The sequence below is a fragment of the Pagrus major genome, chromosome 11 (assembly GCF_040436345.1).
Source record: "Pagrus major chromosome 11, Pma_NU_1.0".
Classification (NCBI taxonomy): Eukaryota; Metazoa; Chordata; class Actinopteri; order Spariformes; family Sparidae; genus Pagrus; species Pagrus major.
In genome coordinates, this window is record NC_133225.1 from 35,956,814 (window position 1) to 35,974,003 (window position 17,190).

The following is a 17,190-nucleotide window of genomic DNA, read 5'->3' on the forward strand; positions in this document are numbered from 1 at the left end:
TTCTATACCATTCCAAATAGTCCAAGCTGTTCTAAAGCATCCTAATTACCCTGATTCATTGGGAACAGCTGTTTTAATCAACTCAACAGGTGAAAAACAGCAGCTCTCTGCAGTTGGTTTGTGGACAGTCATGGCTAAGACAAAGGAGCTCACTGAGGACCTGCAGCTGCGCATTGTGGCTGCTCACAAGTCAGGAAAGGGCTATAAGGCCATATCTAAATGTTTTCAAGTTCAAGTGGCTACAGTGCAAAGTTTTATTAAAAAATACAAGACGTTCCGCACTGTGGAAAATCTCAGAGGACGTGGTCGGAAGCCAAAAGTGACACGCAACGACTCAAGGCAGACAGTCCAACGGACACTGCACACTGCTGGGTTCCACGGACGCAGACCAAGGAGGATGCCACTCCAGATAAGGCACACAAAAGCCCGCCTGGCCTTTGCAAATGCTCATCTGGACAAAGAAGAAGACTTCTGGTCTTCTGTTTTATGGTCAGATGAAACAAAAATGTAATTGTTTGGCCACAATGATATATCGTTCATTTGGCGTAAAAAAGGAGAAGCCTTCAACCCTAAGAACACCGTCCCCACTGTCAAACATGGTGGTGGGAACCTAATGCTTTGGGGGAACCTAATCACAGTAAACAGCACCATGAAAAAAGGGCAATACATCAAGATTCTCAACAACATCAGGCAGTCTGCAGAGAAACTTGGCCTTGGGCACCAGTGGACATTTCAGCACGACAACGACCCAAAACACACAGCAAAAGTGGTGAAGAAATGATTAGCGGACAAAAACATTAACGTTTTGCAGTGGCCCCGCCAGAGTCCTGACTTGAATCCAATTGAGAATCTGTGGAGGGAGCTAAAGATCAGGGTGATGGCAAGGAGACCCTCCAACCTGAAAGAGTTGGAGCTCATTGCTAAAGATGAATGGGCAAAAATACCAGTGGGGACATGCAAAAAGCTGGTCAGCAATTATGGGAACGCGTTTGATTGCTGTAATAGCCAATAAAGGCTTTTCTGTTGATAATTGAGAAGGGTATGGATAATTTTGGACATGCCAATTCTTGTTCAAATGTAAATAAAAGCTGAGAAATATTTTTTCCACAATGATGCCTCTTGTACATCGTCTTATTATCTTCTCAGGGCTGCATCCTCTCTCCCCTGCTCTTCATCCTCTACACTGATAACTGCAGGTACACCCATCCAGACTGTCATCTGGTCAAGTATGCGGATGACACAGTTCTCCTGTCCCTGCTCTCAGGCCCCCCACATCACCACAGCTCGGCGCTTAATGAGTTTGTGGAGTGGTGTGATAACTCCTGCCTGGAGTTAAATGCGGAGAAGACCAAAGAGATGGTGGTGACCTTTTCCAGCAAGCAGAGGGAGCTGGCTGGAGCAGCTGTCAGCACAGTCCATGGGAAGACTGTAGAGATCGTGGACGAGTATAAATACCTGGGCTCAATCTTCGACTGCATGTTGAAATTTGCCTCCAACACTGAGGAGATTCTCAGGAGATGCCAGCAGCAGCAGTATCTCCTGAGGAAACTCAACACTTTTGGGGTCAACACAAACATCCTTCGGACATTTTATTACTCATTCATTGAGAGTGTAATCACATTCTCAATAACCTGCTGGTTTCACTCCACCAGCCTGCAAAACAGGACCCGCCTGCAGAGCACTGTCAAAGTTTGCTCTAAAATCATCAGACTTCCGGTCAGAACATTCTCAACCGTGTGTGAGCAGCAAACACTGAGGACAGTGCTCAGGATCCTACAGGACCCCTCACACGCTCTGTTGCCCAGGCTGCAGGACACAAAGGAGGAGAACAACCTTTGTTCCAGAGCTGTTCAACTCCTCAACTCCCAACCATCCCTGCCCCGCTGCCTCCCTGCCCAAAATTTGCCAGTGTGTTTAGTGTGTTTATAGTTTATTTTCATCAATTACCAAATGTAATAGCGAAGGATTGAAATTGACCGCACCGCCATGCCCACAAGCTATAAGGGAGTCGAAAGTTTTTTATAAATTTTCATCTTCAAGGTCTGAGGATGATACTGTGTGAATGTGAAGTCTGTGGTGTTAAAACTGTAGGAGGAGTTCGTTAAAGTGCGAGGCCTGAAATTCGTCAAAATGGCTGCTTTGAATCAAAATGGCGGACTTCCTGTTGGACTGAGGGTCTGGGTCCGGGGGGGGGGGGGGGGGGGGGGGGGGGGGGGGGGGGGGGGGGGGGTGCGTCTGGTCATAATACATATGCGTACCAAATTTCGTTAATGTATGTGCATGTAGGGGGGCTTCATTCCAGGGGGCGCTTTAGAGTTGCCTGGCCACACCCACACCCAATCATGTTGAATTATCAAATTTTTTGCCAGATGTGACGTATGTTCCAAGTTTGGTGAGTTTTGGGGTATGTTCAGGCCTCGAAAACTGGGCTTACAGTCGCGGAAGAATAATAATTCCGCTTAATTCCTAATGAAACTGCAAGCAGTGATGAACGGGCCCTCGACCCACGTATGTCGGGCTGTGGCGCTGTAGGTGGCGCATCCGACCTAAATAGAAAACATGTCAACCAAAACACAACAGTGAAATTTGCAGTGACTTCCTGTGTCCAGTGGGTGGCTCTATGGATATGAGACAGTATTGATGCATAGTCGTATTCAGGGCGAAACACTGTACATGTGTGACAAATTTGGTGTAGATGTGAAATTGTATGTTGGAAAAAAGAAAATGGCTGCACGCAATCCAAGATGGCCGACTTCCTGTTGGGGCCACAAAATTAATTCCTGTCTAAATTGATGAGAGCTATGAGTCCTGCAAATTTCATGAAGATGGGAGAAAGTTGTTGTTCACATGACCCGGCATTAGGGGGCACCATAGATATGACACAGTATTGATGCATAGACGTATTCAGGGCGAACATCTCTACATGTGTGTGCAATTTGGTGTAGATGGGAATTTGTATGTGGAAGTTATTGTTAAAGTACGAGGCAGGAAAAGTGTGAAAACGGCGGCAAAATCTGAACTTCAAATCAAAATGGACTTCCTGTTGGTCTGAGGGTTTGGGTGTTGATTCTTGTTTGGTGCGTCTGGTGATGAAACATATGCATACCGAATTTCATTCATGTATGTGCATGTAGGAGGTGGAGCTTCAGGGTTAAGCGCCATTTTCAATCCTCGAGGGGGCGCTGTGGTGTCATCTTTGCACTTATAATGCCCAGACCCATATCAGATATCAATGTTCGTGACTGGTGATGCATGTGCATAATTTGGTGTTTGTAGGAGTTTGTTTGTACGTACCAAGTGGGAAAACGCATTAGGGGGCGCTACTGAGCTGTTGTGCCACACCTGATGGCAGTTGTGGCATCAAATTAAAGTACTCCTGAGTTTGAACCTACGTGTCAAATTTGGTGAGTCTGCGAACATCCTAAAGTCCTCTAAACAGTTTCGGAAAAATTAAAATCGCTGCACGCCATTCAAGATGGCCGACTTCCTGTTGCGGCAAAAATTCCAACAAAACAAATTCCTGGCTAAATCAATGAGACCTGAGTCCTGTAAATGTCATGACAATCAAAAATATTTTTTCGCGGGCTGACCCGACGTTAGGTGGCGCTATGGAGTCCCCTGGCCACACCCACCCTCAATCATGTCAAATTATAAAATTTTTCACCAGATGTGACATACAGTCGTGCTCACCATTATTGGCACCCCTTCATTTTTTGCATAACCTCTACAGTATCGTCAGAAATAAATGGAAATGTACCAAATTTATATCATCAGGATCTTTTAATTGGAGGTCCAAAGTAATTTAACAAAGAAAATTGTTTTTTCAACTTACATATTGTAATTTCAAAGAAGAAACAGAAAAAACAGCATGTGCAGCAATAATGGCACCCCTCTTTAATATCTGGTTGCACACCCTTTGGCAGTGATGACAGCCTCCAAATGTTTCTTATACGCTTCTATAAGCTTCTTGCACTTCTCAGCTGGTATTTTCTCCCACTCTGTCTTTGCAAATTGTTCAAGCTCTTGAACGTTTGCAGGTTTCTTTTCCCCAATGGCAGATTTCAGCTCATACCAAAGATTTTCGATCGGATTGAGATCAGGACTCATGGCTGGCCATTTTAAAACAGTCCATTTTTTCCTTTTCAACCATTCCTGCGTGCTTTTGGATGTGTGCTTTGGGTCTTTGTCTTGCTGGAGGACCCATGATCTTCGACTCAAACCAAGTTTTCTTACACTGGGTAGGACATTTCGCTCTAAAATCTCTTGATAATTCTCTGATTTCATGATTCCTGTGATACGGTCAAGGCCTCCAGTACCAGATGCAGCAAAGCAGCCCCACAGCATTATGGATCCTCCACCATGCTTAACTGTTGGTAGGGTGTTCTTTTCCTTGTAGGCTTCATTGCGTCGTCTATAAAAAAACTGTTGGTGTGCATTGCCAAAAAGCTCTATTTTTGTTTCATCTGTCCACAGAACATTTTCCCAGAAGGATTGTGGTTTGTCCAGGTACTCTTTGGCAAAGATTAGTTGTTCCTTTTTATGTCTTTTCCTCAGCAGTGATGTCTTCCTTGGCCTTCGCCCATGAAGCCCTGTTTGGTTTAGTGTGCGGCGTATGGTACTTGTTGAAACCATGACTCCAGACTGTTCCAGGTTGGCCTTCAGGTCTTTGGATGTTTGACGTGGTGTTTTTTCCACCATTCGCACCAACTTTCGAAGACTTCTCTCATCAATTTTTCTCTTCCCCCCACGCCCAGGGAGGTTCTTGACAGTTCCATGCTTGGCAAACTTCTTAATAACATTACGCACTGTTGAAACAGGGACACCAAGGTCTTTGGAGATGGCCTTATACCCTTTGGAGGTCTTGTGTTTGCCAATTATCGCACTTCTGATGTCCTCAGACAGCTCCTTTGTCTTCACCATTGTGACAAAGGAACAGGGGATAACAGATGGCTTTTTAAAACAGGGAAGTCATCATTCATTGGCTAATTCATGTCACATGGGCACAGACAATTTATCACAGATGATTCTCATTTGTGATTTACCACAGGTGAGTCACAATGTGTTTCCATACTGATTTACAGCAAAGGGTGCCAATACCAGTGACACAGCAAGCTTTAAGTTTTTCTATTTTTTCCTCCCATTGTTAATTGTTTTATATTGTTGTTTATCATTTGCTCTTTTGTATCAAACACGAGTTCTCTATAGAAAAAAAATGTTTCACTTGATTCATTTTTTTCAGAAAATATTCCACATTATGTACTTAAACTTCATGGGTGCCAATAATGGTGAGCAGGACTGTATGTTCCAAGTTTGGTGAGTTTTTGGGGTATGTTCAGACCTCCAAATATGCGATCTTTAACGAGGATGAACAAGAATAATAATAAGAATCCTTTCAGATTCAATAGGGCCTCGCACTGGTCAGTGCTCGGGCCCTAATAATCCTTACAGATCCAATAGGGCCTCGCACTGGTCAGTGCTCGGGCCCTAATAAGAATGCTTTCAGATTCAATAGGGCCTCGCACTGGTCAGTGCTCGGGCCCTAATAATCCTTACAGATCCAATAGGGCCTCGCACTGGTCAGTGCTCGGGCCCTAATAATCCTTACAGATACAATAGGGCCTTGCACTGGTCAGGGCTCAGACCTTAACTATTTGGCACAGTCTCCGGCTTTCAAATAAACAAAATATGAATGAAAGTACTGCAGAGTCTCAACATTTCAATCAAACAAAAGATCAAACTATTTCAGTCCACATAGAATGGTGTGGTCTCTGAACTAAACATTTTTTGGGAAAGTGAGAGGCAGGTTCTTTTTGATGAACAGAATCATCTCTGCATGATCAGCTGTGAGCCTGTTTCTGCTTTCATTCACAATATGTGACACTGAGCTAAAACAGCCTTTCGCTGTTAACACTACTGCATGGTGCTGAAAGCTATCTGCACGCCATTTTAGCCAGAGTAGGGAACCGCACTTTGTTAACCACCCAGTATTGCAGTGGTTTGTCTTCGCGAGAAATTGTGCACCTACTGCAGCTCTGTCCAGTGATGTTGATGCTTGCTCATCTGCGATTTCATCAAATATACTGTCTAGACTGCTACTGGCCTGGTCACTGCGTGGTTGATTAAATGAAAGTAAAATACTAAAATGAACTTTTTAGCATGCTGTAATGGCATCCTGGTTAGTTTTCATCTCTCTCTCCCTCCTTCGCTCGCTCTTTCACACATACAGTCGCACACAGTCACACAGAGACACACACAAACACACACACTCACCTGGGATCGAGTAGCGTTGCGATACTGTAGAGTGGGTTTTCCTCCACATCAGAGAATCACTTCCTGACAGCTGCAGCTAAGGTTTCCTTCTTGGTTTTGATCCCATGGTTCTCATCAGTCTCCTCTGTTAGAAAGAAATTGCTTTCCTATGCCGCCAGTTCAACTTTCTCCTAACCACGCTGATTCCGGTTCGCTTGACATCTCCCCCTAGACACTAAAATCCGAAATGACAACAAGAAATGACAAGCCGCCCTCTGATCGCGGTCTTCAGTTTCATGCAATGTAAGGCCTAATGCAATAAAGTGGTATCGGTGCGTAGTCTGTGAATTTTTGCAAGTACAAGTAGGAGTATATGAGCGCAGTATTGGCCCAATACCTGATGCCAGTATCGGTATCAGTGCATCCCTAATAATTATATGTTGAGTTATAAGGCAAACTATGGCAGGATCCATGCTGCAGCAGCAATGCTGCCTGTGTGGACACGTGAGCTGCAGCAGCTCAGCAATGCAGCCGCCACGCAGCACACAAGTAGAATGTGTTCCACCTGTTACACATGCCACATGTCACTCAAAGAATTGACTCGTCTACAAATCACTCCATGGCTCCGGGCTGAAAGCCATCTCTGATATGCTGGTGCCGTATGAACCTCCGAGAACCCTGAGGACACCTGGGAGCAGCTGGTTGACCAACCAGTCAAAAGAAAACCTGGCAGACCTGTGATAACCTCCCTGTTGATATGAGACAAGCCTCGACTTTGAGCAAACTTTCTATTTGCCTATCTATCTGCCTACTCTCACCAGTAACCACTAAAACCAATTCTCTGAGCTTAGCTTTTAAACTGTCTCCATTCTTTTTCAACTTTAATTGTGAATCTATATATGTGAGGATTCATGGTGTTTTCCATCTCCATTCCATGATTTGAATTGCACTACATTACTTTGAAGTTATATGTCTCTCGTATTGCCTACCTGTACTTTTGCACTTTTGAACAGTAAATCTTTCACCTTTTCTGTATTTCTATCCTATAAAGCACATTAAATTGCCTTGATCTATGAAATGTGCTTTATACTTAAAATTGTATTATGTATTATTTTAGATATTTTATTTTGACACTTCCTGTAAAACGGATGTATTTTATTTTGAAAGGGTTTGGTAAACGGACAAGGAGCGAATGGACGGTAAATTGATTGAGGAAGGTAAACAAGCATCACATGGATATAAGGAAATTCACGGATAAAGGAAAATAACTACAGTGTTGAACTAAACTACAAGTGTGATTTATTAGCCCGGTTGAAAGTGGCAACAAGGTAAAGGCTTATGGTACATTTATGTTTGTGTTGAAATTTAAGTTTGTTTTATGCAAAGTAAAGCTAAATGCCACAAGCTAATTATAGATGTATGGACTAATGGGTTTTTATTTGTTTTTATTTTAGCTCTTACGTTGTTGTTGTTGTTGGTGATAAAGAATTGCTTCGAGGAATACCACCACAGCAAGAGGGATCGGCTATCCGGCCACCCTGGCTTGCTTGAGGCACTGAATTGAATTGAACGTGCAAAGCATTTGGCTAGGAAGGGCAGGTGGGCGAGGGTGTTAAAATGTAGCGCTCTGATTGGCCAAAAGCTTTTCACTCCACTTACACGCAGATTGTTGTGGCTCAGCGGCAGAATCAACTTCATAGATTGAACTTGCATAGAAACTGAAACCGGCGAACTGCGAGATGCAACAAAATGCGTACCTAGAGAGCAGCAATTCGTACAAGCGCACTTAAGGGTCAAAATGCGTGCCGAGTACGAAAAATGCGTACATGTTGGCAGGTCTGAATTTAGCATCAAATATAAAATATAATATGTAACAGGTATACTTAATTAAAAATGATACATTTACTGTTCACAGTAACATAAGAACATCACAGTGTAATGTACATTCTGAGATCAATCAATCAATTAATCAAAAAATAAAAGACTAAATTAAACTAAAAACAAAGTTATTGAGGTGGAGTCGTCAGCGCTCTGATCTGAGGCTGTTGGTCATCATGCAAATGACTGATCATGAATGATGCATTCAGTCACATCAAAATAATATGGTGTGACTGCTGCTGATTTGGGGGGCTGATGGGGCATCGTGTGTGACCTGCTGCCATGTTCTGCATGAAGCCACGTAATGAGGGTGTTCCTGGGGCCAGCCACCCCCACACCATGACAGAGGGAGGGAAGAACATTACGACACACAGCTCAACATAAACTGTGGTGTGAGTGAAAGTGTCCAACTCCATCCTCCTGTCTCATTTTACTGCTTGCACCCCCACCACTCACCCACTCAACCTCACCCCCTACAACCAAAATCCACAAGCCCAGTGTGTGTGTGTGTGTGTGTGTGCATGTGGGACATAGAGAGAGAGAGATCCCTGCATCAAGCTGATTAGCTCTTCAGCAGCAGCATGGCTAATTAAAATTGCCTCCTGCTTGTTAACAACCCCTCCCTCCCACCCACCCGCTCCACAGTGAAGCATCATGCCAGACCGCAGGCTGTGATGATCAGGGTTCATTCATCCTGCCTCAAACGCACACACACACACACACACACACACGCACACACACAAATATGAATACACAACCTCCATGTATATTATTGTTGTTTACATAGAAATGATATTCAGTTACATGATGTGTTACTCTCTTGGTTTGAATATACTCAGAGGCTGATCACACTAAATGTCTGTCTCATTCATTCAGTCATGTCAAAAAGTTTTACTAGCAAAGCCAAGACATCTACATAAACAATATCTCATCTTTATTTGCAAAATTGTTCTTACTAAATTAAAAATTAAAACATTTTTTCAGGGTGAAGTTCACTGGTAAGTTTCCAGTTGAAGTGAGAAAAAAACTAGAATGAAGACAGAAAGCCATGCTGCTTCTGAAATGATTCCAGGGGAGCTACAAAACAGGCCTGTCAGTCTAATTCATTCTAAGTTAGTTATTCTAAGCAAATTGGGCTGAATTCAAAATGTACAGTCTATAAGACACAGCGGACCAAAAGAAGCACGCCTTCTGTTCAGACAGCATCCCCTGTTGACCTGCCAGTCAACTATTAGCTAAAAAATAAACATGGAGGGGGAAACCATGCTGATCAGTTATCAGATATTCACATGGCAAAATGACTTTTACTATTACACACACACACACACACACACACACACACACAGACACTTAAAAAGTCAGAGTAGGATTCATGTGTGTTTGTGTGAGAGAGAGAGTGTGTGTGTGTGTGTGTGTGTGTGTGTGTGTGTGTGTGTGTGTGTGTGTGTGTGTGTATGGCATGCATGTGGAGTTAGCTGAAGCTGAGGTCACATTCAACTCCCCCTCCTGCCACACATCATCAGCCCTCCAACAGTTCTAATCAATAGCCATCCAATGACAACACGACAGCCCTGTGGTGTTTAAAATAAAACAATGAGCCTGATCAATGGACAATCAGTCCACAACACCCCATATATTACTGCCTAATGTAGATGTAGAGAGCACATCATTTTCTTTATACTGACTTACCAGAAACATAGATACTGTTGTGTTTGAAATGTAATCATATGCAGCACTCCTGCAGCATGACCGTGAAGCTCTATGGGCAATTTCTTCTATCAGTGTGTGTGTTTGACAGGGAGGCCTCAGGAAGTGGTTCCCTCCCCAAAAGCCCCCCCAACAAACCATATCATCTTTTTCAAACTGGCACAAATCTTAATGTGATAAAAGATTTCTTATATCGTGATATTAACCAGGTCACAACAGCAATAATACACATAGCTGAGCACGTCAGCAATAGTGCAGATGAAGTGGCTCCAGAACAGGATTTATAGTATTGATTATCTGATAATACAAACAGTTGCCTAAATCTGCTTGACACTGTGTGAGACAGACGATGAAGTCATATTTGAGGGTGTATTTTAAGGCGCCTCTGACATTTATACACATATGCTTACTAATAGGGATGCACCGATATGAAAATTTTGGCCGATACTGATATCCAATATTAATATTGCTGTTATGGCCGATAACCGATATTTACCGATATCGATATATGTTAAAAAAAATTAAAGTTTCTGAGATGATAAAATTTTGTACAGACTGAAAATCATGCAAACTGAATTTTTGAATGTCTTCCTTTATTTTCAAAATGTGTTTTACTTCCAAATAAGAAGGTTACAGGGCTACCATAAAACACAAGTAACCAACAGTGTTACTTTTTAGCAACGCTTACAACTTGTAGCAAGTGTGTAACTAAATTAAAGTACAGTTTAACTCCCTCAACTCAGAAAACTCCTGTGAGAAAGTTTGGATCATAAATTACAAAAAGGATCATAAATCAAAATAATATCCTGACAAAGTTACCTTATCAAATTTACCAGTATTCATGGCAATCAGGCATTTATTAAATTGCAAAACATGTTTTAAGCGCAAGTCCACTCCATTTAAACTCAAATCTGTGAAAAAGGCTAAATCAAAAATATCAATAACATGTCCTGACTGTCAGTGCACATTTTCCAACAATTTGTGGATATGCGTGGCCAAGACTTCGTGCAAAGCAGGGAGGGAAACGTCGGAAAAGTAGCGCCGACTTGGAAGGATGTAGCAGGGTTCAATATGCTTTATCAACCGCCGAAATCCTCGGTCCTCCACTATGGAAAATGGCTGGTCGTCAAGAGCAATCATTTCCATTACCTTGTTTGTTATTGACCTGGCTTTTGCGCTGTCCTTGGCAAATTTCTTGGTTTGGTCGAGTACTTGATGTATTGGGCTCCCAACTGCGGCTGCTGCTGCTTTCGTTTTTGCCTGCTGGCTAACGTTAGCAGCGTTAACTTCCTGCCATTGTTTGTGAACTTCTGGATGGCGGTTTTTCAAATGACATATCAAATTTGTGGTGTTGAATGACTTGACGCGGCATCCTCCTCGCATTACCTCGACTTTGCAAGTGTTGCATACTGCTTTTCGAGTATCTTCTTTTGACACCGTGAAAAACGACCACACCGCTGACAATTTCCCTTCTCTTCAGTTTAACACCCCACAATCCTGTGTTGCGTTTGCGTCACTGACACCGTCACATGCCTAAACAAATACCGCATGGCCAAATCCCCCTCCCCCTCCCCCTCCCGACACACAGCAACTAGACGGATATAAACATCGGTTGTTAATATCAGCCCAGTTTTACTCATCGGACCGATGCCGATATGTTAAAAAATGACAAACATGTAACTGTAATGGAGGTGGACAACATATTACAATTACTGCCAATACAACAAAATACTGGCACCTGTACTTTGTCAGTTACATTCTGTAGCAGAATTATTACCATGTCTACAAGACTAAATCTGGTATTCAGTGCTCTTTACAAAATGCAGTGATTCCATTTGGAATATGAGGGATGGCATATTTGCAGTGCTTTTGTTTTTCCATCTGTGTGAGAGGATTGTGGTAAATGGGAGCCGACAGGCTGACAGGCAGAGCTTAGTGTGAGCAGCAGCACTGACACAGGACTGGGACTGATGATAACACAGCATTAGGAAATGAACAACACTTTACCACAATGTCAGCCAAAGTGCTGATATCACTGATGTAAAAAGACATGACAAACATCATGGTTACATGGGAACAGGAGGCTGCTTAATGGTCTGTCATAACCACTGGAACACAGACCCATTAAACATATCTATGTCTTACGATGATCGAAGATTCAATTTATCATTACACAAACAGGCACATGAAAAATCCACTGGCCAAACAGAAAATATATGTAAATAAATGATTGTGTCATTGAAATAAAACTATTTTCGTTTTCTTTTCTTTTCTTTTTGTGTGCTGATGATGAATTGAGGAGTCTCAGCCTGGGGAATGAAGCTGCTCTGTAGTCTGGTGGTATGTCAGCAGATACTTCTGTATGTGTTGTCAGATGGCAGCAGGGTGAACAGACTGTGGCTGGTTGTGTGTTGTCTTTTAGTATCCTCTGGGCTCTGTGCAGACATCTCACTTCACTGATGTCACTGATGCTCTGTAGATGATACCAGTGATGTTCTGGTGGTTTTTCTCTGCCGCTGTAGAGCCTTCCTGTCCTGGGCCGTGATGAATTATGCCAGTTTATGATGTTTCCAGTCAGAATGCTTTCTGTTGCTCCTCTGTAAAAGTTGACAAGAATCTTGGTCCAGAATTGAGCCTTTCTAAGTTTCTGTAGGAAGTAGAGCCTTTTCTGTGCTTTCTTAACCAGGGTGGTGATGTGTGATGACCAAGATAGGTTCTCAATGATGGTAATTCCCAGGAACCTCCAACTGTTCACCTGCTCCACCTCAGCTCCTTTCTAAAATCAACAATCAGGTCCTTGGTTTTGTTATGTTCTGAAGTAGATTGTTTTCTGATGTATCGTTGTTTATAATACAGCTGATGATGGTGGTGTCGTCCTCATTCTTCACTAGAGTTCTCCTGATGTCTGGGAGTGCAAAACAAAGAAGTGTTCCCAAACAGTTCAATTCACTTAACTCACAAACAAAAATCCACAAAGCCTTCAAAGTTGTTACTAAGAAAACAAAAAGAGGCAAATAAAGGACAAATGGTCACCACCTTGACTCCAGTCACGGCTTTTGGTGTCAAGTCAAAAGTCAAAGTGCAACTGCAGGCTATGGCAAGCTACGCTGTGTATTTCACGTATTGTTGTTTTTTTGTTTTACTTTGAACGCGTGATTAGGTGGGGCTGAAGAGAAAATACGGGTAGAATCATCGATCCTGCTGTTGAGATCGATGATTGATTTTCAGTTTAGAATCATTACATCCCTACTATGTAATTATTTCCTTTCTGCACTTGATTATCTCAAATCCAACTGCTGAACAGCACCTACAATAGGAGCTCTCCTTCACCTGCAGTGTGAGTCCTGGAGGACAGTGCCAGCATCAGTCCAGGAGCAGACTGCGTAACAGGCTGCTGTCTTAGTGAATCGGGCATTCATTGAGAACTGCAGTGCATGTTTGTGCTACAGCATGTTCTCAGCAAATCTGGCCCTTAGCCATGCCAGCAGCTCACTGAGGCTGTACTCATGCACAGTGGTGCTTTGAGCTAAATGCTAAGAACAGAAGGCAATACAAAATGTAATTTTATACACTGAACAAGTGGGCCCACACACACACACACACACACACACACACACACACACACACACAGCGTCTTGGGGTAGCCCTTCAGACAAACACATTCACACAATAATCCTATTAGGGAGAGAAAGTGCTCGCTCCCTTCATCCGTCAATACTCCCTCTATCTCGACCGCCCCTCCCTCTTCCCCTCCATCCACTGCCAATGTCAGTCAATATGCTGCTATCTCTGCTCTCTTTCGTTTTCTAATTCAAACAGGCTTGTCTGCAGCCACGAGCAATCAGTGTCCAACAATAGCAGCAAAGAGCTCGATAGCTCAACACTGTGTCACATTCATGTTGGGGCTCAAAGTGATGGAGGCAACATGCTGCTCTGACTGCTTCTACTCTTCCACTGTACAGCCTGTCTATCCGCACGTAGCTTCGTCTCTCTTCTTCATCTATCCTCCTCTCCATTATCTGTCCACCCCACCCCCTCCTCGTGGTTCTTCAGCCCACATAAAAGCTACCAGCTAAAGTCAACACCACTTCAAGAAATTATTCTATATGACACGTATAAAATATGACATGAAGTGAAGGGATCTATAGGAATACATTTAAAGTGTAACTGCACACCCACATTCAGTTAGCTCCGTCCTCCGAGCATATTTAAACACATAGCTGCGGACAAGACAGACATCCACTGTGGAGGAGAACAACTGACTTAAAGCAATAATGTTTCTAAACTCAGTTAAGTGGTAGAAAAAAGGGTTAATAGGATGAATGGTGACGTCTCTGCAGCCTGAGGGGGGTCGCGCCGGCAGCAACCACACTGTGTAACTTCTCAGAGCGGGTCGGAACGTATCTGACGTAAAGAAGTCTAGTGCGACCTGCTTTACGGCATACGTCACACGTTTATTCGTCGGTGGATTTAGCCAGCAGCTACTTGGATTTTTCATAAACCAACGCCATGGCCGAGCTAGCGAAAAAAGCCAAGAAGGTATTGTCTGAGGAGGCGAAGAAAAGAAAATCAGAAAGTGATAGAACAGAGCCCGGACACAGATAAATATTGGACCAACTTACACTCGGTGGTGCGAGCTGAGTAAGAAATGGGTTTCAAGACTGATGGCGACCTAGCCTTGATGCTACTGGATTTGTAAGTCATATATTACATTTATACATATTTATTATCTTACCGACTTTTACTTTGAGTTGATTTGTTGATATGTGGTGTTCATTGGGGCACTATTTGTCCACAGTTTATAACCGTAATAAAGCCGGGAGATAATCTAATGCTGTCCGTTTCGATAGCTTGCACGTTTTCATGTAGTGACTGTAAACGATGACTAACTTACTAAAACACTATGAATGGCTTGTCTTGAAATTTTGCAGATTCCTTAGTTCATGCAGATAATCAACGTAATTGTTGAACAGTGTGGTCGGGAGGTAACGTTAGGCTATTGTTATTATCGGTAACGTTAGCATGCTACTTACTGTTGTCGTACCGAGTTGGTTGTAGTTATTACGCCAAACACAACGTCAACTTGCGATTGTATTTAGTAACTCCCGAAAACATAAATATTCTTAGACTGATGGTGTGTTCTGGTTGAGTGCCATTCATTATCATTGTTCTGTGTTCTCTGTTCATATGAGTGCAGAAAGGTCAGATAAGCAGGTCAATCACTGAGACCACAGATGACCTTCACACCTCTGGAACACACTGAATTGACTCTTCTTGATGGAGGAGTACGAGGCTTTACTGCACATGACATCTCATGTCTTAGAAGCTAGGCTAACGCCAGTACACCTCTGCTGGTCTGCATTAACAACAGCAATTACATAAGGCAGGTATCAGGAGTTTAGTAGTTCAGAGCACATTTCATGTTTCTCACCCCATCAGATTATTTCCATTTAGAATTTATTTTATATCTGCAGAGAAGCAGTGGGATGTGGCCAGTGGGATGCTACGACGGCAGGCCTCTCACCCCGTTTGTTTGTGAAACCACAGGTGTGGTCATTCAACACGTCATACAAACTAGCCTACTCATTGACCTAACCTGAGGTGAAACCTTTCCAGGATTAGGTGACGTTTCTGCATGATGCTCCTTCTTCCTACAAATGCGCTCACTGATTACAGTTCACGATCCTTTCACGTCACAGCATCAACAGGAAGTGAGCAGTTTGTTGATTCTTATGAGAAGGCGTGGAGTGGGACAAAGATGGAGCCCATGTGAGCAAAACACAACAACCCTGAGATGCAAATCAACATTTTATGAAGCCAACAGCCTGGTGTGCTGCTGCTCACTGAATGCTTTTTCCACAGCACACACATTAAGTGCTGCCTGCCATAGACACACACACACACACACACACACACACACACACACATTCACACAGACATTCAAAAACGTGTGCAGGAAAGAAAGAACTGAGCCATCACTGGGGAACAGTGATACTAGAGTTTAGCAATCTTTGCCTCTGTGAATGTGAATTTATTAGCCTGAAGAAGGTCACACTACACTATAATCTCACACCCGTACTTTGAATCTTCAGATGTTTGTATATTAGGGCTGGACCTGAATATTGTGCTCCTGCTCAGAGGACAGGGAAGAGAGGAAGACAAAGATGGAGTCCCATTATCAAGTCCCCGCCCATAGACCTGACCGCTCAATGGTGATCAGGGTTCAGCTGTCATTTATGATATCTAACTCCCTTTCGGGCCATCAAATTTGACAGAAAGCATCTTTGACACAAATGTATTTGACGTTCACTTTGAGTTTTTGTCCTTCTCTAAGGACCTGACTCATTGTTGCTGACTTTACTTGTCCACAGTTAGAAGAAAACACAAGTTGTTCTGCTCTGATGAGTCACTGCAAAGCCAACCTACCAGGGCTGGGTGATAAATCGATTTTATCGATTAATTCAAGTTTGTGGTTGAGGAAGATTTTTAAAAATGAAAATCGGTTTTCTCTTTAACTTCCTCCGCCACTGCTCCCCATGGGCTCTCGTACTTCATAGTGGGCTCCACCCTCCCCCCTGCATTTACTTCCCAGAGAGACAAACACAACAACAATGTAGCAAGCAAAGAGGTCGTTCCCAAGAAAGACAGTCTCAGTAGTCAGTAGTTTGAAACTGGTTTGGTTTTGCGGCGTCAGACCTCAAACAAACCACGGTCCGCTGCAAACTTAGTTTAAAGGCTGTTGCAACTAAAGGCAGTGACACGACCAATTTATTTCAGCATCTCAAACAGACCAATACAGCAGAGTGGGACAAATGTTGTTCACTGTGAGATGCACAAGACTGCGGCAGCCCACAAACAGCCGCTAAAAAGCAGCCAACATTAGCGGAATAATTTTTTTTCTCATTGTATCCCTTATGACAAGAAAGGGGCCTGGTGGACAGCTGTGGAAAAGCCGGAGTTTATTCACATGCTGAAAACTTTCTACCCCAGGTATGTGCTACCAAGCCGCAAGAATTTTGCCAAAGTTGCCTTGCCTCACCTGTACAAATGTACACGTGAAAAGATCGTTGGAGGGGTGTCGTTTTATTTCACTACAACAGACCTATGCTTATGTCCAGCCGAACCACACAGCCCTACATGAGTTTGACGTTGCATTTTATCAACAACGACTGGGCTCTGCGAAGTGTCTGCCTCCAAACAGCTTACATTCCCGAAGACCACAGAGTGACCTAATAGCCCAGGGCTAAAAGATGCTCTGAGCTCCTGGAACCCTGCTGAAGACTGACACATCTGTATGACAACAGACAGCAGCACCAACATGATCAAGGCTCTGAAAGACAATGTGTGGCCAAACCT